General features: G+C 37.6%; 1 pseudogene; it reads left to right on the forward strand.

Moving 5' to 3' along the window:
• The first annotated feature begins 2,795 nt into the window (after positions 1-2,795).
• Positions 2,796-7,677, forward strand: LOC130456406 (pre-mRNA-splicing factor CWC25 homolog; annotated as a pseudogene).
• Positions 7,678-24,359: the final 16,682 nt, after the last annotated feature.

A 24,359-nucleotide genomic window follows, 5' to 3' on the forward strand; every position in this document is an offset into this window, starting at 1 on the left:
TGCAGGTGCTTTGTGCTTCTTTAGCACTGTACAGTGGCTCTTTTGTATATTCCCTTCTTCTGGAATCAGACAGAGTCATGAAGAAAAGTCTCATAATTTTTAAATAATCAGTGGTATAATTTTTATAGTCTAAAGCTTTTGGGTATGAATTAATATTAGAACAAATGTATTTTAAACTTATATTACTGCAAAATCAAAAAAGTTAAAGAAAAATCTTCTCAATACTGTTGACATGCTTCAAATACAAAAAGGAGAGAAAAAATAAAACTCAGATGCACATGTAAGGGAAATCAATGATAAAAAAAAGTTTTAAAAATCAAAAATATAGGGGGCAGCAAGGTAGTTCAGTGCATTGACAGCCAGGCCTAGAGGCAGGAGGTCCTAGGTTCAAATCTGGCCTCAGATACTTTCCAGTTGTGTAGCCCTGGGCAAGTCACTTAACCCCCATTGCCTAGCCCTTACTACTCTTCTCTGTCTTGGAACCAATACACGATATTAATTCCAAGATGGAAGGTATGGGTTTAAAATATATATGTATGTATATATACATATATAATTATATATCTTATAATCAGTGATACACTGTGTCAGCCATGTATGAGCACAAATGATTTTCAGAATAAAACAGTAACACAGTAAATAAGTAAATAAGTACCAAAGTCCCCAAAAGTGCAGTTAATTACAATAGCAAACAAACCCACTATCATATTTCACATAAGTTGCTGTATGACATAAAAGCCCTATGAACTAATTGATCTTTGTCACAATTTTTACGGATGTAGCAAATCTTTCAACCTTAGCAAATATATTTTTAAACAAATAAAACTTATTTGGGTCTAGAACATTCCTAAGGAATCTAGATTGTTCTGGTGGAAGTAAATTAAACTGAAAAGTTAAATCATTATGCATGTACAGAAGCTCTTTTTGACTTCTTGCTTTATAAGAACTTTTTACCTTTAATACAACATTCTTTATAATATATATAGGTATAAAAAGTCCATTCAGAAACCACTAGTTATCTAAAATTATTTCTGAAGACCCCTTAAAATTACAATTTAAATTATTAGCTCATTAAATTCTCCAAGTGTTGTATATAGCTTTTGATGAAGTCCGTCCCTCATCATCTATGTGACAAATCACAAAGGCAACATGTGATCTTCGATGGATCTAATGATAAGGGTTTGGGCAAGATGTTCATAGGCTTATACAATATTTTGTTCTTCAGCAAAGGTGAAGGTACAAATTAAAGATCAATACAGGCAAAACATAGTAGCTTAAAATGATTCAGTATTACAGAAAGGTATCTACTAGATTAATATAGATAAACTTAAAAAAAATTAAACCTTAAAGCAATCAGTAAATACAATAATATAAGCAAAATAAGGAGGTGCAGGCAGGCAGTGCAGTCAAAATCCTTTTTTACCAATCCCAATAGATGTGTTCTATATTATAGAAGGAGAATAAACTCAAAATAGTTAACAATAAACTTCCAGATCTCTTTTAAAGTTTCCTTCTCCTCCCCCAGTATTTATCACCCATTTGTATCTCTTTTGTCAGCGCTCTGAAGTTTCTAATAGAAGCACTGGGCAGAATCTCCACTCTGCATATTAAGAGTATTTAAGACTTTTAGAACTTTGTCAAAATATTTCAGTTTAGTTTGTAGTTTAAGTAGTATAGTTCGATGCATTTTCTTGAGGGGAAGTAAGCAGAATGAGAAATAGCCAATGAAAATACAAGCTGCTAGTAAGAGATTCAAGCAGAGCTAATATGTGTTTGCTAGCTCAAGCAATTCAAACTGTTCTTTGAGAGTTTGAAGAATGGTTTTGAATAGCAAGGAGGCTTGGAAAAGTAGTGCTCTTTTACCTCCTCCCTAGGGGCAAATCTTTGAGAGAAAACAATAGTGTATTTGCATATGATAGGAAAAAGTACTGCTCCTTGGTGTTTTGGGTCAGGAAAAAGAAGGAAAAAAACCAAGCTTATTTCCCTAAACTGACTAACACCCTTCTAAACTAGGATTCCAGGATCAGTTTTTAAAAAATCTGCTTGAAAATTAAAAGGTGTAGGGTTCTTTTCTCCATGCTGAAAAATGGCTATGGCAGGCTAGAAACACACATATGGAGTATGGAAAGGGTTTGGGGCAGAAAGATTTTTATACGTTACCCTCTATGGGAAAAAAATGGCTGGGATTGGCAGGCTCTTGTGGCAGGTCTGGTCTCCTCAAGAGGAGGCTTGAAGCTGGGTGGAGAGCAGTGAGGAATGCTGGCTCGAGCAGATGGAGGGGAGAAACAGCAGACAGCTGCAGGTGGCAGGGTGGGGCAACAGCACAGGCACACCCTGCCATTGGACCCTCGTGGTGGGCAGTGACCAGGCAAACTTACTATCTTTACTGTAAGGCTATCTGCTAAAATTTTTTTGAGAATTCATAATTGCTTTGTGGTAAGCCAAAATGTAAAGATTAAAATTAATATACAATAACTCAATATTATATTTTATAAAGTTTTATTAATAATAACTAAAGCAAAAGAACTGCCTGACTTCATCCTGGTCTCAAGTCAAAAAAAGCATGGGAAGAGCATAATCCGCTTAAATACCAATAACAGATCTCACCAATGTGGAGACACAGGAGAGATTATAGGGAATTTTGGGAAATACTAAGGACTTCTGGGGAATGAAGTCAAAGGTTCAAAATCTCCATTTATACACTTGGATTTGTTTTGGGAAAGAGGATGTTCATAGAGCCTCTTGCTGAGAAGACAATAAAATTTCTATGACTGATCCCCACTGAGTTGGCTGCTTCAGAGATGACAGGTGACTAAGGGTGAGGTGTGAGATAATTTTTGAAGGAATCTTTCTCATTGTAAGAATGAGCTGTAAAAATGGCTCTACCCCTTGGAGACTCTTTTGGAGCTTTTTCTTCTGTGGATTTCTAGACGTTAATGCCACAAGACAAGCAGGGGTTTTCTGTCCTGTCACTTCCAAAGAAAATGGTATCTTACTGAAGAAGAATATGGAAATGTTGAGTAGCCTCTGATTACTTAAGCAAGGCTGAGGTTGGAGTAAGCGTCTTAGACTTTGAGTTCCTGGGTATCTTTCTCTGATTTTCTAGGTGATATAGTGAATAAAGCAGTGGACTTGGAGGCAGGGAGACCAAAATTACATTGTCTTAGACCAGCATTGGGGAACCCTTTAGAGATCATGTGTCCACTTCAAGCTGCCTGTGAGCCCCCGAAGTACAGGGAAGGGAGAAAGTGCTCCCACTGGGCTGCTGGGGGTGAGGGTGGGGGAGCAGGCATGTGAACATTGTCCCCAGGCAGGGTGGAGAGAGGGAACAGAGCACCTCCCTCTGGCACACAGGGGCATGTGTGCCACATATTTGCCAACATGGTCTTAGACCCTTACTTGTGACCCTGGAAAAGTCACTTAACTTCTAAGATTCAGTTTCCTCATCTGTAAAATGGGAACAATAATCCTCCAAGACTTATTGTGAGTATCAAATGAAAGTGCTTTTGAAACTTTAAAGCTCTATATATTTGTTAACTGTTATTCTATCACTTTTTCTAAGTCAACGACTAGCAATTGAAAATGGATGTTTTTAGTACTGGGTTCTAGCTAGTAATATTTCCTATCTCATTAGACTGTGAGCTCCTTGATAGTATAAACACTATCTTTTGCCTTTCTTTTTGCCCCTAGTATACTTAATATACACAATGTCTGACACATAGAAGGTACTTAATAAATGCTTCCCAATTGACTGATGATTATATCTTAGGAAATCCCATCATTGAGAGTCCCTGAGTTCAAGAATTTGGAACTAGTTGTTGTTTCAGTTGTTTTGGTGATGTAACCCCATTCGGATTTTTCATGGCAAAGATACTGGAGTGGTTTGCCATTTCCTTCTCTAGCTCATTTTACAAATGAGGAAACAGACAAACAGGGTTAAAGGACTTACAATTCACATAGCTAGTAAGTGTCTGAGGAGAGATTTGAACTCAGGAAGGTGAGCCTTCCTAGCTCCAGATCTAGCATTCTATTCATTGCGCCACCTAGCTATATTCCTGTAACTAGCTACCAAGAGATAGATTTTCATTTCAGTGTGCTTCTAAGAGAAGACCACTAAGGGTATCACTCAATACATGTAAACCTGAGGCCATGAGATGATTAACCAAGAGATTTCAATCTTCTCAATCCTCCAAGAAAATTTCGCACCTGAGCCCAGAAAGTATAGGCCTGAGGTGAATGGGAAATATTTGTTTCAGTATTCCTGCAAAGGATCTTTACCTTCTATGACAATATAATGGTAATATATGGACTAACTGAGTGTTTTGTTTCCTATTTGCGTTCATGCACGCCTGAGTCCTTTGCACTTCATGTTGGTTCTGGGTTAGGGAAAAGAAAAAGTGGATTCATAAACATACCCATATTGCATACCAAATACTTTTTCAGGGAAAGGGATTTATTCCCTATTTATGGAGAAACTATAGTAGGTACAAGTTACCTCTAAGCTTCATTTTGGAGTTTTCCTCTAGGAATGAGGCATCAATGAGCTAGAGAGATTCCCTCTCACCCCTTTTAGGGACAGGTCCCCATGATCAAATTGGATTTGGGTAAACCCAGAATCTTTGGTGGTGGTAGCATGAGGGCGGGGAAACCTAGGTCAGGGGTTGTACTATATCAGTAGAATGTAAGTTCCTTGAACATGTTCAGCTTCCATCACAGCCTGATGACACACTAGAGCCATGGTGGTGAACCTATGGTATACATGCCACAGAGGGCACATAGAGCCCCTCTCTGTGGGCACCACACTGTAGCCCACCAGAGTTCATTATTAGAAAGCCAGAGGAACTCAGGGCTGAGCTACTCCCCTCCTCTTCTCCACCTGCCTGAGGACCCCTGTCTCTCTGCCTAGCAGCCTAATGGGAGTGCTTCCTCCCTCCCCTGTCTGGGGTAAGGTGAGCAGCTTACATACCTATGAGGGTTTGGTGCCAGTGGAAGCCTGTTGAGTCTATGGTGAAGGTGATTCCCATGGTGAGGTTGGAGAGGAGCTAGGTTTGAGGGAAGCATAGCTCACAGTGTGGCATATAGCCAGAGGGGAGCAGAGTGCTCGGGCCATTCCCCTTCCATTCTCCATACTCCTGAGTCACCTGACCCTCTGCCCAGCAGCCCATTGGGAGTGCTTGCTCACTCTGCTGTCTGGGGAAAGGGAGGGGGGCACTTGGTATTTGGGGAAGTAGGGAATGGCACTCAATCTCTAAAAGGTTGCCATCACTGCACTAGAGGAAGTGAGGATCTCCTGAAAGTGATATTCTAGATCCTATAATAATCACAGCACCACCATTCTCAGAGGGCCTAGCAGAGTAGGTACTTAGGGCTGTGTCTGTTTATCCACAGGATCCTCCTGAACCTTTCCCAATAGAAGAGGGTCATGGGAGGTGAAGATATGAATCTGAGGAAGAGCTGGCACCCACAAACCTCCCAAAATGTGGAGAAAAAGTATGGAAGGCTGAGCTGATGTGGAATGGAAAAAGATTGAGGAGCTGCAGTGGGAGCTTCAGGAAGAGAGGGCAAGGGAGGAGATGCAATGCTATGCACAGGATGTGAGAGCTGTCAAAAAAAAAAAAAGAAAAAAGAAAATGAAAACTGGAATGGATGTACCGGGGGCTAGTACCATGATGAGTACCTGATGGGACATCCCATTGACACATATGTTTTTGAAAACATAGAGGACAAAGAATCCTGTTCATTAGAGATAGGACTTTCCCCAGGCTCCATCTTTGCCCCTTTGGGTGCCAATTCTCTGCTTGACATGGCCAGAACAATCTGGGAGGACCCTCTTTTCATCATTCCAAAGAAGGAGGAAAAAAGATATATCTTTAATTATCCTGTGAAAATGAAGAAAACCAAAGAATTGCTGCAAATTCACCTAGAAAAGGAGAAGGAAAAGAAAAAGAAGCACGAGAAGCACCAGAATCAAAGCACCAATGACCATTCCACGAGTGAGGAAGAGAGGAGCCACTAAAGGCCCCAAAAGAGGGTGGTAAATCCTTCTGCTTTGCCCAAATTCCAGCTTATGGCTTACAGATTAAGAAAATTCTACTACAATCTTTGGCTATTAATGTTGGGCAAGTAGATAGGGTCAAGAATCATTCTAGGTAATGGGGTACCCCCCATTACCCCCCCCAAACATCCTAGCAGGAAGAGCTCATGTGATGCTAACCTGAGCAAGGTTTCCTAAACATAATAGCACAATTCTGTAGTAAACAGAAAAGAAAGATGCTGAATTAAGAGCCCTTCCCCCCTTCAAAAGGAAGGGTATCAAAGGTGACATGCTCCAATTTATACCAGAAAAGTCTTAGCAGAGAAACTAGAGCAGAAATGGAAAGAAATGATGGAGAATGCCAAGTAGCAGGAGGAAGAGAGGCTGAACACCCCCCCCCAAGAGGTGTGAAAAGGAAGATGAAAGAGAACAGAAAGTAACAGCAATATTTTATGATGATCATCTGTGAAAACCTGGCTATTCTCAGCAATGTAGTGATCTGGGACAAACCTTAAAGACTTATGGCAGGGAATGGTATCCCCCTTCAGAGAAAGAACTGTTGGAAAGAACAGATGGATGTGGATCAAAGCACACTATCTTTCACATCAATGTATTTATTATTTTAGGTTGGAGTTTAGGTTATATATGACTATGGTATTACAATGATGACTAATATGGAAGTGTTTTACATGATAATGAAAAGAAAAGAAAGGAAAGGGAACTGTACTCTCAGGATGGGAAATCCATTCACCAGTTGAAGTTAGAAAGTATGTCTGTCCCCTTCTTAGAAAATAGGGTCAAGGAGGCAGCTGAGTAGCTCAGTGAATTGAGAACCGGGTCTAGAAATGGGAGATCCTAGGTTCAAATCTGGCTTCAGACACTTCCTAGCTGTACAACCTTGGGAAGTCATTTTACCTCCATTGCCTAACTGTTACCACTTTTCTACCTTGGAACCAATACATAGTATTGATTCTAAGGCAGAAGGTAAGGGTTTAAAAAAGAAGATGATAGGGTCAAGCACAACAGAACTTCAGCTGCTCTGGAAAAGAATTTAAAAAAGCTCACATGTTTCTTATGCTGATTATTCTGAGTTTTCTAGGGAAGTTGCTGACTCCTTAAAGAAACTTCCAAGGATGTCAGATGGCCATTGCTCAAAGTGATTTTTATTCTTGCCATAACTGAGAAGAGCTAACACTCTTCACAGAGCAGGGGAAGAGGCCCTCTTGTGTACAGTATCAGTCAATTCCTTGATGACCTCCTCTGGAGTGTAGTACAGTATCGGGGTTTTGCATTTTTCTTAAGAGGTGTCCATATTTGTTTCAGTGCTTTTAGAGATTCCTACTACCTTGTATAGCTCTTTATGGTCCTGACACCCTGAGCCCTTTCCACCAGATTCGTTCCCTTTCCATACAGACTAAAATTTTAAAAACTCTTTAAAAATCACTCATAGAGTAACAAATCAAAAGATGGAATCAGTGTTCCTAGCTTCTGTTACAAAATGTCTTGAAAGTTAATTTGAGACAGACCAGTGCCAACTTGGAAAGAACCATGAAAAGTAAAAGGGAATTGAGAGAGGGAGTCCAGAGATTTGGAAAAAAAAATCACACTAAAAAGTGCCAAAATGATCCATTAAATGAAACTATAGAAGCATAGTGAATCTATGTACAAATGTATATAATTTAAAATATTTCTTAAAGTTATTTTTGTCTAAATAGCCTATGATATATTTGATATATTATTACCCTACTGAACTATAAATACCAAATAATTTTGTCACATAAGACAGCTTGTTGGGGGTGGGGCAAGGGAGCAGCCCCCTTCAGCACCCATGCCATAGGTTCACCAACCTGGACTTAACCCCTTCCTACTATGCCTCTGGATGTGAAGTTAATGACTCCAGAGATACAGCCAAATTCCTAAGATGCCTCCTGAATATTAAAATAAATAAAATAGAAACTTTTTTAAAAAAATGAATGTAAGTTCAACAAGTTGAGGTCAGAGACTTTTTGTTTTTGTGTCTCCAGAGTCTAGCATAGTGCCTTGTACATAATAAAAATTTGTTAAGGAATGAATAATATAGAGCTGGCAGAAACCACAAAAATCATTTAGTTCAACCCTCTCATTTTCAGCCAAGAAAACTAAGTCACAAGGAGTTTAAATGCCTTCTAGGTCACATTGAGAGTAGGTAGAAGAGCTGGTATTTGAACCTAGTTCTGCCCTGAGGAAGGAGCATAGGTCAGCTGCTTCTCCTTGGTTTTAGGATAAATTCTAATGATTCCCAGGAGATTTGTTCTCCCCTGGGGTGCCAATGAAAACTCTACCATTCCAACCAGAAACTCAATAAAAATATCCTTAGGAAACTTGGTCCCTAAGGGGCTCATATGCAAATAAAATTACAGGAATTGCTCCATACCTGAATATGCAAATTAATTCAACTAATGGCCTTGGGTTAAATGTATATGCATATATCAATATTTATATGGAATTAATTATATTGAATTTTGCTGTACAGAAATTTGCTATTGCTAAATGCATGACTCAGGAATCTGTTTTACTTTCAGTTACCTTAAGAATACTAAGATTTTCTTTCCCCTCAACCTTGTGTTTCTAACAGCTACATCCCTTCTTTCCTTCTTTTACTGGGATGTATTCCAATCAAAGTACTTTTTTGCTTATTTTGGAACCTTTGTAGTCCTTAACTTCTTTCTTCAGGATAGGTCAACCTCTTAATTGACAAAATCCAGAAGCTTCCAAAAAATTTGGGCAGTTCTAGCTTCAGATCCCAGAAGATTCCTCCACATTTAGCAGTTATCAGCTCTGGGCCTATTTTCCCAACCCCATTTCAATGGTGATTAGGTCCCAAGATCAAGGCTCCTTCTTCCCTGCACCCAAAAGAGTCTTTATCTAATACTATTGCTAACACTGCTCCAAAATCTTTTAACCACCTAGCATCTTGACAATATCAGTTGACCCTATTGCTATTTCATCAATATTATCTACCTGGAGATTAGCTCCTCAATTGGAGGCAGTGCACTAGATAGAGATCACCAGGTCTTCAATTAGAAAGATCTGAGTTCAAATTTGACCCTTAGACACTCACTAGTTTTATGACTGGGCAAGTCACTCAAATTCAGTTTGCCTCTTTTCCTCAATTATAATATGGAGATTTCAATAGTACCTTATTTTGCAGGGTTATTGTGAGGAGCAAATGAGGTGATAGTTGTAAAAAATGTTTTTTAGTACAGTGCCCAACACATAGCAAGTACTATATAAATGCTTGTTCCCTTTCCATTTAATACCAATGATCTTTAACAAAGGGATATTAAGGGGAGGAGTCAATATGGCTGCCTAGAAGGAGCAGAAGTTCAGATCTCTGAATACCCTTCCTGACTGATCACAAACTGAATGCTCCTAGGGGATTGAAAAACAAACTTAACAACAAGACAGAGCCAAGGAACCCTCCTGCTGGACTTAATTCAAAAGGTACCCCCCCTCCGAAAAGCCGGAATCCGAGAACACTTGGGTTTAAGGGGAAGACAGAAGGAAGGTCCTAGGACCCATCCCCCCTCCCACCCAGAGCACTGAGACTCCAGCGGCAGCAGGAACTTCTGGGTGGGCAAAGGTGCTGGTCTGGAGGGCGTACCTTGCCAGCAGGGCTGTGCCAAGCTCAGAGCATCCAACACAGATGGGGGGAAGGAGCTAGAGAGGAAGCATAGACCTGGCAGCCTAGCAAGAGCTGTGGAGATCCTCCATATTTGCTCCAGCCTTCTAGGAAGCTTTGGATTCAGAGCACACCCAGCCCAACTAAGCTGAACTTAATCCCATCACAAGTCTCCAGAACTCAGGGAAGCCCAGGCTCCACACCCATCCTCATTGACTGCTGGACGTTAATCCAATCAAAAGCCTCCAGAGGACAGGGAAGCTCAAACCCCAACAAACCTCCACCAGAGACTACACTGAGAGATCTCCTGTTAAAACTCCAAGAAGGGAGACTGACAGAAGCCGCCAAAGCCAAAAAAATGAGAGGAGCAAGGGCACAGACAAATACGGGGAGTAAAGAAGGGGTGAATTTGAGCAAACAACAGAAAAAGAAGAAAGAAACTACAATAGACAGCTTCTACTCTGCAAACGGAACAGAGGGGGAGATCAGCAAACAATAAATCAGAAATCCCAGCAAATTGGATACAGGCTGTGGAAGAACTCAAAACACAATTAAGAGAGGCTGAAGACAATTGGGGAAAGAACTTAAAAATTAAGATAAGTCATCTGGAAACAGAGGCACTTGAACTAAAATGAGAAAATAGTGTCTTGAAAGCCAAAATCAACCAGCTGGAAAATGAGGCAAAGAAGATGAAAGATGAGGCAAAGGGGATGAAAGAAGAGGTAAAGAGGATGAAAGACAACCTTCAAAGAAAATCAGACCAGAAGGAAAAGGATGACCAAAAAGCCAGGGATGAAATCCAGTCTTTAAGAACCAGAATACAACAACTGGAATTAAGTGACCTCAAAAGGCAGCAGGACACTATAAAACAAAGCAAAAAGGATGAAAAAATCAAGGAAAATATGAAGCATCTCATTCATAAAACAGATGATTTAGAAAATCGTTCGAGAAGAGACAATTTAAAAATCTTTGGTCTACCAGAAGACCATGAGAAAAGAAAAAGCCTGGACATAATACTACAGGAAATTATTCAGGAAAACTCCCCGATATCCTAGAACAAGAGGGGAAAGTGGAGATTGAAAGAATCCACAGGTCACTTCCTGCATTTAATCCCCAACTGACAACACCCAGAAATGTTATAGCCAAATTAAAAAAACTATCAGACCAAAGAAAAGATATTACAAGCTGCCAAGAAGAAGCCATTCAGATACCATGGAAACACAGTGAGGATAATGCAGGATCTGGCTGCATCCACACTTAAGGACCAAAGGCATGGAATATGATATTCCCGAAAGCAAGGGAACTAGGTCTACAACCAAGAATCAAATACCCATCAAAACTGACTATATTCTTACAGGGGAAAGTATGGTCATTCAACATAATAGAAGAATTCCAAGAATTCTGAACAGAAAATTTGATGTCCAAGCACAGAACTCAAGAGAATCATCAAAAGGTAATTAAAAAAGAGGGAAAAAAAGAAAAACAAAACAACAACAACAACAAAAATTTTTAAAGAGACTCAATAAGTTAAAATGATATGTATCCCTATAAGAAAAGAGGTCATTGGTAACACTTAAAAACTGTTGCTATCACCTGGACAGCTAGAAGAATTACACTTAGAGGGAACAGTGACAAACTGTATAGGATGAAAGGACAAGACACAAATAGGTATATAGACATATGCATGCATAAATACATATACGTGTGTGTATATAAAAAAGAGGTTAATACTAAAAGAAATGGGAAAAGAAACAATTGGGGGTAAATTTTATATGTCACAAAGAAGCTCATGGCAGGAGGGGGGAGAACATCAATACACTGGAAGGGTAAGAGGTTGGAGATAGGAAATACTCAACTCTTACGTGCTTTGAAACTGACCCAAAGAGGGAAGAATAATCCAATCCATTGGGGCAGAGAATAGATTTGCGCCCTATAGGGGAATAGAAGGGTAAAAAAACGGACTGGTTGGGAGGGAAGCAGTACAAGGGAGGGAGAGGGCGGGGGGAATTTTAAAAAGACTACAGGGGAAAATAAGGGGGGAATAAGAAGGAAGGGGGGTAGAAAGGGAAGTAAAATAAGGGTGGGAACTAGGGAGACTGATTATAAAAAAACATTGGTGTAGCAGGAAATAGTGAAAGAAGAAAAGGCAGGACCAGGAATAGAAATCAAAATGCTGGGAAATACACAGCTAGTAATCATAACTCTGAATGTGAATAGAATGAACTCACCCATAAAATGCAAGAGAATAGCAAAGTGGATTAGAATCCAAAACCCTACCATATGCTGTCTGCAAGAAACACACATGAGGAAGGTAGATACGCATAGGGTGAAAGTAAGAGGATGGAGCCAAATCTATTGGGCATCAACTGATAAAAAAGAAGACAGGAGTCACAATCATGATATCTGACAAAGCCAAAACAAAAATAAATCTAGTTAAAAGAGATAGGGAAGGTCATTGCATCCTGATAAAAGGCAGTATAGACACTGAGGAAATATTTGTACTCAATATATATGCACCAAATGGCATAGCATCTAAATTTCTAAAGGAGAAACTAGAGGAGCTCAAGGATGAAATAGGTAGAAAAAATTAGAGTTAGTAGACATGTGGAGAAAAATAAATAGGGACAAAAAGGAATATACCTTCTTTTGAGCAGCACATGGTACATTCACAAAAGTTGACCACATATTAGGGCACAAAAACATTGCAAACAAGTGCAAAAGGGCAGAAATAATAAATGCAACCTTCTTAGATCACAATGCAATGAAAAGAATAATTAGTAAGGGTACATGGAGAGATAAATCAAAAATTAATTGGAAATTAAACAATATGATTCTCCAAAACCGGCTAGTTAAAAAACAAATCATAGAAACAATAACTTTGTTGAAGAAAATGACAATGGTGAGACATCCTTTCAAAACCTATGGGATGCAGCCAAAGCAGTACTCGGGGGGAAATTTATATCCTTGAGTTCATATATAAACAAATTAAGAAGTGCAGAGGTCAATGAATTGGGCATGCAAATTAAAAAACTAGAAAGTGAACAAATTAAAAATCCTCAGATGAAGACTAAATTAGAGATTCTAAAAATCAAAGGAGAAATCAATAAAATTGAAAGTCAAAGAACTATTGATTTAATAAATAAGATTAGAAGCTGGTACTTTGAAAAAACAAATAAAATAGACAAAGTACTAATCAGTCTAATTAAAAAAAAGGAAAGGAAAAAAACCAAATTGACAGTATCCAAGATGAAAAGGGAGACCTCACCTCTAATGAAGAGGAAATTAAGGCAATCATTAAAAACTACTATGCCCAACTATATGGCAACAAATATGGCAATCTAGGTGATATGGATGAATACTTACAAAAATATAAATTGCCTAGACTAAAAGAGGAAGAAATAAATTACCTAAACAACCCCATATAAGAAAAAGAAATTGAACAAGCCATCAAAGAACTCCCTAAGAAAAAATCCCCAGGTCCAGACGGATTCACAAATGAATTCTATCAAACATTCAAAGAACAACTAATCCCAATATTATACAAACTATTTGACAGAATAAGCCAAATTCTTTTTACGACACAAACATGGTACTGATCCCAAAGCCAGGCAGGTTAAAAACAGAGAAAGAAAACTATAGGCCAATCTCCCTAATGAATATAGATGCAAAAATCTTAAATAGGATACTAGCAAAAAGACTCTAGCAAGTCATCACAAGGATTATCCACTATGATCAGGTAGGATTCATACCAGGAATGCAAGGATGGTTCAATATTAGGAAAACCATCCACATAATTGACCATATTAACAAGCAAACCAACAAAAGTCACATGATTATCTCAATAAATGCAGAAAAAGCCTTTGATAAAATACAACATCCATTCCTATTGAAAACACTACAAAGCATAGGAATAGAAGGGCCTTTCCTAAAAATAATAAACAGTATCTATCTAAAACCATCAGCAAACATCATCTGCAATGGGGATAAACTTGAAGCCTTCCCAATAAGATCAGGAGTAAAACAAGGATGCCCATTATCACCTCTATTATTTAACATTGTACTAGAAACACTAGCAGTAGCAATTAGAGAAGAAAAAGAAATTGAAGGTATTAAAATTGGCAATGAGGAGACCAAGCTATCACTCTTTGCAGACGATATGATGATTTACTTAAGGAATCCTAGAGAATCAACCAAAAAGTTACTTGAAATAATCAATAATTTTAGCAAAGTTGCAGGATACAAAATAAACCCGCATAAGTCATCAGCATTTCTATATATCTCTAACCCATTCCAGCAGCAAGAATTAGAAAGCAAAATACCATTTAAAATCACCCTAGACAATATAAAATACTTAGGAATCTATCTGCCGAGACAAACACAGGAACTATATGAACACAACTACAAAACACTTTCCACACAGCTAAAACTAGATCTAAACAATTGGAAAAACATTGATTGCTCATGGGTGGGACAAGCTAACATAATAAAAATGACAATCCTACCCAAATTAATTTACTTATTTAGTGCCATACCCATTGAACTACCAAAAAACTTCTTTACTGAATGAGAAAAAAACATAACAAAGTTCATTTGGAAGAACAAAAGATCAAGGATATCCAGGGAAATAATGAAAAAAAATACAAAGGAAGGTGGCCTTGCAGTCCCAGATCTCAAACTATATTACAAAGCAGTGGCCATCAAAACAATTTGGTATTGGCTAAGAGACAGAAAGGTGGATCAGTGGAACAGACTTGGGGTAAATGACCTCAGCAAGACAGTCTATGACAAGCCCAAACATCCCAGCTTTGGGGACAAAAATCCACTATTTGATAAAAACTGCTGGGAAAATTGGAGGACAGTGTGGGAGAGATTAGGTTTAGATCAACACCTCATACCCTATACCAAGATAAACTCAGAATGGGTGAATGACTTGAATATAAAGAAGGAAACTATAAATAAGTTATGTGAACACAGAATAGTATACATGCCAGACCTTTGGGAAGGGAAAGATTTTAAAACCAAGCAAGACTTAGAGTCACAAAATGTAAAATAAATAATTTTGACTACATCAAATTAAAAAGTTTTTGTGCAGACAAAACCAATGTAACTAAAATCAGAAGGGAAGCAACAAATTGGGAAACAATCTTCATAACAAAAACCTCTGACAAAGGTTTAATTACTCAAATTTATAAAGAGCTAAACCAGTTGTACAAAAAATCTAGCCATTCTTCTATTGAAAAATGGGCAAGGGACATGAATAGGCAGTTTTCAGCTAAAGAAATCAAAACTATTAATAAGCACATGAAAAAGTGTTCTAGATCTCTTATAATCAGAGAGATGCAAATCAAAGCAACTCTGAGGTATCACCTCACACCTATCAGATTGGCTAACATGACAGCAAAGGAAAGTAATGAATACTGGAGGGGATGTGGCAAAGTCAGGACATTAATTCATTGCTGGTGGAGTTGTGAATTAATCCAACCATTCTGGAGGACAATTTGAAACAATGCCCAAAGGGCACTGTCTGCCCTTTGATCCAGCCATAGCACTGCTGGGTTTGTACCCCAAAGAGATAATAAAGAAAAAAGACTTGTACAAGAATATTCATAGCTGAGCTCTTTGTGGTGGCAAAAAATTGGAAAATGAGAGGATGCCCCTCATTTGGGGAATGGCTGAACAAATTGTGGCATATGTTGGTGATGGAATACTATTGTGCTCAAAGGAATAATGAAGTGGAGGAATTCCATGGAGACTGGAACAACCTCCAGGAAGTGATGCAGAGTGAAAGCAGCAGAACCAGGAAAACATTGTACACAGAGACTGATACACTGTGGTACATTCGAATGTAATGGACTTCTCCATTAGTGTCAATGCAATGTCCCTGAACAATCTGCAGGGATCTATGAGAAAAAACACTATCTTTAAGCAGAGGCAACGGCTTGACTACAGGGGTGGAGGGGATATGATTGAGGAGAAATGCTAAATGTGCACCCTAATGAAAATACCAACAACAAAGAAATGGGTTCCGAGCAAGGACACATGTGATACCCAGTGGAATCGCGCAGGCGGGAGGGGTGGGGGGAGGAAAAGAAAATGATCTCTGTTTCCAATGAATAATATATGAAAATGACCAAATAAAATAATGTTTAAAATCTAATAAAAAAAAAGAGGGAATATTAACTGAGAAAATAAAGCAAGATCCGAAGTATAAAAACCTCTAAAACAAGGAACTTTCATCTATCACCACTTGAATCCTTGGGGAGAATGGGCTCAAACTTAACGTGATAGCTATCAATATGCCTCTTTCCACCTTCACTTCTGGATGTAGTCCAGCTTTTGTTGCTTTCCCCCCCTTTACACGATAGAGTATCTGCGTGCTTGCTGGTTTAGATCTCTGCTGGGCTGGGTCACACAGACTGGTTCTCGAGGGTTTTTTTTGCCTGGGCTCAGCTACTGCCTTTGCCAGCAAACCACTATGAGCTTCATAGCTATAGCTTTGGTGGCTCTTCTGACTTTTTAAAGCTCATTAGTCCATTTCTTCTCTGATACTCATTTGCCTAACATCAGGAAAGAATAAACACAACACAGAAAAGCAACTATGCCATGTGTTCATAGTCATGCAGCACCCAGGTATGAGAGAGATCTGAGGCTCTTCCCTATTTGGAGACCTAGAATTCAGCCTTTTCACTTGAAAGTTGCCAGGGAAGAGAGGACTATCTGGCCTGTTTCTTCCTTTTATATATGTGCTTGGTTCTGGCTCAGCAGCCAATTAAATGAATTTTTATTACAATGCAAAAGCCAATAGAAAACAGTCATATAATACTTAGCTAGGTCCTGAATCACAGCCAGGGACTCTTCATTGTACACCATTATGCATTTCCCAAAGCTTACCAAATCTCTGCTCAAATGGCCAGCAGGAAGAACATACTAAAGATGCATAAAGGCCTGGATCCCTACTAGGGAACAGTATTAGCATAAGAGAAGAAAATTGAATTATCCTATTGTAGAACACTGGATAACTGTGATTAGACTCAACTTTTATTTTCAGCATGTCCTATTGTTATAATGCTGCTTTTCCTTTAAATTTCAGATCAGTAAAAGCTATTGTAACACTTAAATAACAATAGTGATGTTCTATACCAATTTCTTTACTTTAGATGTTATTTTAGTAGAAAATTATCATTTTTCTTAGAATTTTTTCTTTTAAAAATGTGATTTTTAGGTTTGTTGTCATCTCACTGCATTCTTTCTTCACTAAAATATTCCTTTAATGGCTCATTTGGGGACACTATTATGACTTCACAAGATTACGATAACAGAGATCAAGATAAGATAGGTCCTGCCAAATTGGAAAGGCTTTAAGTATTGCCTCAGCAACGGACTCTATGCATGGCATTTGGGGACCAGTTTAGCTAAATTAGAAGAGCATTAGCCTGTGTAGGTGCGCTCTCAGATGTACACTATTTTAACTATAGTTACTCACAGAAATTATCTACCAAAGTGCAAAGAGGTTTTGATGTAAATCACTCCCCAGTGAAATCATGGATTCTTAATATATTAAATTTCTGTCTCTGGGTTATTTCATTACCTCTTCTATCTCACATTTCTTTCTTCAAGGAATACATTGCCAATCTTGTGATGAAGGTAAATTTAAAAACTAGCACAATTAAAAAACTGCTCAATGCATAACTTCTAAGGAATACATTTATTTAGTAGGTTTATCTGTGATGGTTTTCTTTCTGTTTAGGAAGTGAATATACTGGGTTATATTTAGTTATGGATAAAAAGATTAAAGATGGTTGAGAGCCTTTATATGTACCTTTTGTTTATAGATTTTTTTTTTTGCATTTGATAACATAACATTTTGCCTGGAATCAAGAAGACTCATCTTCCTGAGTGCAAATCCAGGCTCAGACACTTAATAGTTGTGTGACTGTGGGAAAATCATTTAACCCTCTTTGTCCTACTTTTCTCATCTGTAAAATTAGCTGGAGAAGGAAATGGAAAACCATTCCAGTATCTTTGCCAAGAAAACCTCATAAGGGGTCACAAAGAATTGGACATGACTGAAAAATTATTAAACAACAATTCTTTGTTTTATATATAATGATGCTTTCCCCCTCTTTAAATAATTAGGGTATTTAGGGGGATGGAATTTTGGAGAACTAAAAGATAGCCTTTATTTTACCATTGCCCCCAAAGCAGACATACAAACAATTCACAATTTTTAAATATGCATAAACAAATGAGGCATTCAAATAACCTATTCCCTCCTCTTAGAAAGAAATTGAATTTGGGGTATCCATTGGGACAACCTGTAGTCTTTCTGACGAATTCCCATCTATCCCACACATAGTCCCTTTTAGTTAAGTCCATTCTTGGGTTTCTCTCCTTATAGGTTTTGTGCAAACACATATAACTCACACATTTCTTTGCTCCAAGGCCATAATTTCAGACTTTGAGGGGCTTTCCTTCCCAAAGACTAGACTGGCTCTTAAGTATAATTTTGTCTTCTGAAGACAAAAAGAGAGTCCAAGAGAAAGCTAAAAAATCTTTATTAACTTAACATTCTGGCCTAGAGCTATAACTAGGGTAGGGTGACCAAGTCTTTGTCCATGTTATCAACATCTGGGGTTGGGATAGGGGCATACTTCTTCACCATAGTGACTATATATTTTCTCAGAATCTTCTGCTGTTCTTCATGGCTTCTCTTCTCACCCCAGGCTTCCCTTTTGACATAATATTCCCTCCTTGAGGCTCGCCTTAACCCAAACTGTTCTCTGCAACATCTTTGCTGTGCTCAGGTTACAAATCTGTTCTCAACAAATATATGTAAATGAACATAGTACAGTATTGAATCACTAGTAAAACAATGAAATTTGAACTTCATTATATTTTGATTTTATCAAAATAACCACTAATTTGTTGTGTGTACCTTTCTAACTTCTTTTCAGTCTTTGCTAAATTGTCTTCATTAGTTGTTTCCCATTTGGTTGTATCAATAGATTTTTTTACTGCTTACTTCAATTTGCCTCACTTAATAGAAGTTTTTCTGGTTTTGTTTGTGTTTTTCGTATTTGTCATTTTTTAATAGCACTATGGTATGGGATTCCATTTCACTGATCTAGCACCAATTTCTTAGATGTGTCTTGTTTGGCTTTTATTTTCACAATTGTTGGACATATAAATCATTTCTAGATTTTAGTTACCATTAAGGAAGCTATGATATTTTTGAATGAGTAGGTTCTTTTTTTTCCTTTTCAAATAGTCTATAATCCTGGCAAGAGGATTCATGGGATCAAAGGTTTTAAAGAAATCCACAACTTGCTGTATATTGCCAGATTGTTCTCCAAAATTTTTGTCTCAATTTAGAGTCCCAACAACAAGGCATAAAGGCTGACTGCTATATTATAGCCCTGCCAACTTTGGGATTTTGTTGTTTTTATAATCATATATATTTATAAAATACATGTTTTACACAATTTACATAATTAATATTTGCCAATTTGATGGGATGTCAAAATGGTCATCTGGTGCAGTAGATAGAATGCTCAACTTGGAGTCAGGAAGGCAGCCACCTCAGTAACTATTTGATCACAGGCAACACCTTACTGAACCTCAGTGAAAATTAAGCCTCTGTAAAATTGGAAAAGTAATGGATAGTTTGGTGATATGGAACTTATGGTCTAGAGAGTTTAGGGTTAGATATATAGATTCAGGAGTCAATTGCCTAGAGATGATAATTGAACCCACAGGAGCTGATGAGGTCACTAAAAATAGAGAGGGAATCAGACATAGGATAGAGACTTGGGGTATACACAGGGGTGTCGTGGAGCCAATTCTTACTATTTTAGAGAATTGACTATTAAAAATTTCAGTATGAGCATCCACACCTCAAAAATTGACAAAAACTATAAAAAGGATTTGATATTTCTTTTGTGGATTGTCAAGATTTAAAAATTTGATGAAGAGAATGTTAATAATACAGATTAAGTTATATATACTTATAAGTATATTGTGCCTACATTTTCCCTCATTGGAGAGCTGGTTGTTAAACATTTACCAGCTCACCCATGCATACACTTACGGTGGGGATGCCACCTCAATGAACCAATAAAGGAGACTGAGAAGGACTAGATAGGTAAGAGGAGAACCAAGAAAGACCAGTCACAAAAATTCAGGTAGGAGAGAATATCCAGGAGGTGTTCAGCATTGTCAAATGTCCCAGAGAAGTTAAAGTGCATATGACTTGATAGATTTGGTAATTAAGAAATCATTGGGAACTTTGGAGAAAGCAATTTCAGTAGAGTGATTAATTTGAAAACTAAATTTTAAAGGGTTAAGAAGAGGGTGAGAGGTGAGGAAGTAGTTGTAGTTGTTCAATCATTTTCGATTGTGGCCAACTCTTCTTTGTGACCCTATTTGAGATTCTCTTGGCAAAGACACTGGGGTGACTTGCCATTTCCTCTTCAGGCTCATTTTACAGATGAAGAAATTGAGGAAAATAGGGTTAACACAGCTAGTAAGTTTCTGAGGCCAGTTTTGAACTCAGAAAGATGAGTTAGGCCTATCACTCTATTCACCATGCCACTAAGTGAAGGTGCCACTAAACATTTGCTGAATTAATTAACTTTAGAGCTCAAAATCCTGGAAGAGCAAGCAGTTTCAAATGGAAGTCAGGTGAGTTGAAAACACTGAGAATCTGAGGTCAATGTGTCCAGAGGGTAAATTGAAGTTTCTGAGTATGAGGGGAGGGAGTAGGGTGGAAAGGAACACAATGAGCTATAAGCTAAAGGCATCAAGGAAGATGGGAAAGTAACAGGATTTGGGTTCAATCCCAAGCATCATAAAGATGGAGATGTTAATGATTATAATATATTAATGCATATTAATATATTAATCTAATATAGCTAATATACTCTTTTAGAATCCAATCTAGGGGTCCTAGGATCATATGTTAAGTTGGATGCAGTTTGATTGCATAACATTCTCCCTTATTGGTAGAAAATTAATGTATACAGAGAAACATGAAGGAAATAGGTCAGACATTAGCCTCACTGGGAGCAAAGCAAATTTTATATTGAAATGCATGCAAACAGTCCTGGACCTATTTGTTAAAAGTGAATTTAGTGCAGGGAAAAACAGCTTTCAAAGTTAAACACACAATTCCTTTTCTCATTTGACTGTGTGACATGAACGAGAAGGTAATTAACCTCTCAGAGTCTCAATTTCCTCATCTGTAAAAGAAGAATAACATTTGTACTTCTACCTTACATAGTTGTTATGGAGAAAGCACTCTGCCAATCTTACAAAAAAGTAAATTGTTATTTTCCTCATTTTGTCTTCAGATGATTAATAAAACAAAGCAGAAGACTTTTCTTTTGCTCCTAACAGTTTTGTTCCCCTGAATACATCCACCATTCTCATCAGGACACCTATCAAATGTTACTTTGGCAGGACCTTGAATTGAAGCTTGAATAAATGGAGAGAAATTCATCCCTTGCAGGAATCTCATTACTAGGATTGTAACCTTTTGTCAAAAGGACAAAAAGACCCATCTGTACAAAAATATTCATAACTGGATTCTTAGTAACAGTGAAAAACTAGAAATAAGCAATATGTCCAATAATTGTGGAAAATTAAAAGAGAACTATCCAAGCACCAAATTCCTGATCTGATCTGTTAATAAGATTTGACAATTGGAAAAAAAATATCTAAGAATGAACAACAAAGTTCAGTTTGACAAGACTTTGGCCATATTCTTACTTTTACCTAGAGATTCTGAAAAAAGAATAGTTTTTGCATAGGCAATTTTTTATCTTATTTTTATCTTTGTCTCATTAATGATATAAAAATCTTTGGTCATTAGAACTTGAAGGAAGCTTAGGTATCAATTAGGGTCAATGAACAATTAGGGTCAATGATCAATTAGGATCAATCTAAGGTCAATGAACCCCAACAGGCTCAAGGGTAGATTTCAGGGGGTCCATGCACTTGAACAGGAAAAATTTTATCTTTATTTCACTAACTTCTAACCTAATTTGAGAGCATTTCCTTCATTATTAATGTAGGCAACAAACTATAATAGTATTAGCTGTCTTTGACTTTGTTGCCAATAGAAACCCTAGATATACATACACATGTATATTTCTAGCCAATGATTGCTAAAAATTGCCTACATATCCAATGTCACATTCATGTTGGCTTGTCAAAGGTCATTTCACTGTTTAATGCTCTTAATTAAGCTAAATAACCTCCCTATAGACATCTTTTTAATAATTTAAAAACTGTATCTTGTATCTATTCGACTATATTTTCTTATTTCACATGTAAATAAGGGAGCACATATATTATAGTATAATGGATTTTAAAATTTGATAACAGTATTTCAATATAATTAGTTTATTTCTTATCCTGGATATTAGATTTTTTTGCATTAAAAACATGATTCCGAGAAGGGGTGGATAAGCTATACCAGATTGCTAACAGGTCCATGATTCCAAAAGGTTAAACAAATATCGGATTAATATAGGGGTCATTCAGGCAACATATGGTGTGCACAAAGCAGTAGAATTGGAAACAAGGACACCTGAGTTAAAATCCTACTCTATGACTTTGTACAAGTCATTTAACTTCACAAGGTCTCAGTTTTCTCATCTGTGTTTATATACATTACCCATAAGCTCATTTCTAGCTCTAAATGAATGATCCTAGTCCAATTACCTTGTTTTACAGATAAGAAACTAAAGCCAAGGGAGGTAAAGGATTGTGTCCAGGTTCTCATAGGTCCTAAGTAGAACTAGACCTGCATTGCAAAATAATATCTAAGTAAAATCCAGCTCAAAAAATCACGTTCATTCCCCTTCATTTGCTGAGGATTTGGGGCTATAATCTTAATTATATTTTGGTGCTGCTATTTTTTCCTCATTGGTTTTATTGCTGGTCCACACACAAACCACAAACATTATTAGATTAGAATCTGCTATGGAAGATGGATAGAAACATTTCCCTTGCATTTCCCTAGCCACTGAAAATGAATGTCTTCATGTTTTCCCAAAATAGTTAGTAGGTCAAACTCTACTACAAGCTACCTGGGTACCCGCATTAATTTTGCAGAAGTGAGTAAAAATAGAAAAGTGGTTTGGGGGCAGACTGTGAAGTTGAATGACTTGTGAAGTCAGATTGACTGTCCACAGTTATGTTCAGCAGAGTAGAAAAAGCAGATATAAGAGTTTGCAGGGGCTTACGGGGAAGACAGAATATACCCAATTTTCCCTAAGGAGCAGAGATGGGCATATCAGATGCTTTCTTTCAAATAAAACATTAATCTTATGGCCAGACCATCAGTGAATGGGACTTGATTTGATAAGAAAAAAAAAGGATAATTTAAAAAAAAAGTAAGTTAATCCATTTCAACAAGAATTGCCAGTGCATTTCCATTATGTCTCATTCCATGTAATGGGATGATGGAACCTTTCTCCTCTCTGTGTGTGGACTACTCATTAGGTGGCTCTTCCTTGTTCTGTTGCTAATCATCCTTGACACTTTCCCCTCTCACCCTGAAAACACACCCAGATCAGTAAAGGATTGACATGTCATCCCAAAACACAAACCCTTTGATGCTGAGCCAGAGGATGTGTCCAGCCCCAAGGAACCAGTGTATCCTCAGCTCCATAAAAAGGTACCCCAGCCCAACAAAATAGGAAGGAAGCCTCCCCTGATCCACCTCCATTATATATACTTTTGGAAAGCTGCTTTTGAATACTATGGGGTTACTATTGGATACTATTACCTTTGTAATCACAGAAGTTCCAGACACTTCAAGTATATTAATCAACAGATCTACAATCACAACATGAATTTTTTCCTCCAACCCAACCAAAATTGGTAAGCAGTTTTTAATTTGACTCCTTTTGGAAATAATGGATAGAGATCTCCAGTCAGACGCTGGATGATGATCACTCAACAGAGATGGGCTAAAAAGAAAAAGAATTTGTATATTGGGTAGGGTTGGATTAGGAGGCTCCTAAAGTTCCTTCCAACTCAGGATTTTGTGATGTCCTGTTAGTGAGGGATATCTTTTTTTTTTTACCTTTATCTTCTGTCTTAGAATCAATAGATTCTAAGGCAAAAGAATGGTAAGAGCTAGGCAATTGGGGTTAAGTGACTTGCTCAGGGTCACATAGTAAGGAAATGTTTTAGGTCAGATTTGAACCTAGGTCCTCCTGACTCCAGGTCTAGTGGCCTATCCACTGTACTACCTAGCTACTCTTTTCAATCCTATTTTTAAGAACAACATTTTTGTAATATTAGCTGCATACAGCTTGGACAAGAGATGAATATTCTTATATATGTTCTGGATTAAGACAAAGGACTAGACACCATCATACTTCACAAATGGTACTAATGAAAGAAAAAGCTTAATAGTGCTTATTGATTAATAAAAGTAGATTCAGCAGCAGTGCCATTATGGGAAAAGCACTGAATTCAAAGTCAGAAGACCTGGCTTTAAATCACAGCCATTTGAACATACTCATTAGCTATGGTGTCCTTGGGCGAATTATTTAATGTCTCAGTTAACTCATCTGCAAAATGCGGATATCTTTATTACTTAACTCCTAGAATTGTTCATGAGGATTGTGATAAAGGATGGAAAGGTTTGCA

Source organism: Monodelphis domestica, chromosome 1 (genome assembly GCF_027887165.1).
Source record: "Monodelphis domestica isolate mMonDom1 chromosome 1, mMonDom1.pri, whole genome shotgun sequence".
Classification (NCBI taxonomy): Eukaryota; Metazoa; Chordata; class Mammalia; order Didelphimorphia; family Didelphidae; genus Monodelphis; species Monodelphis domestica.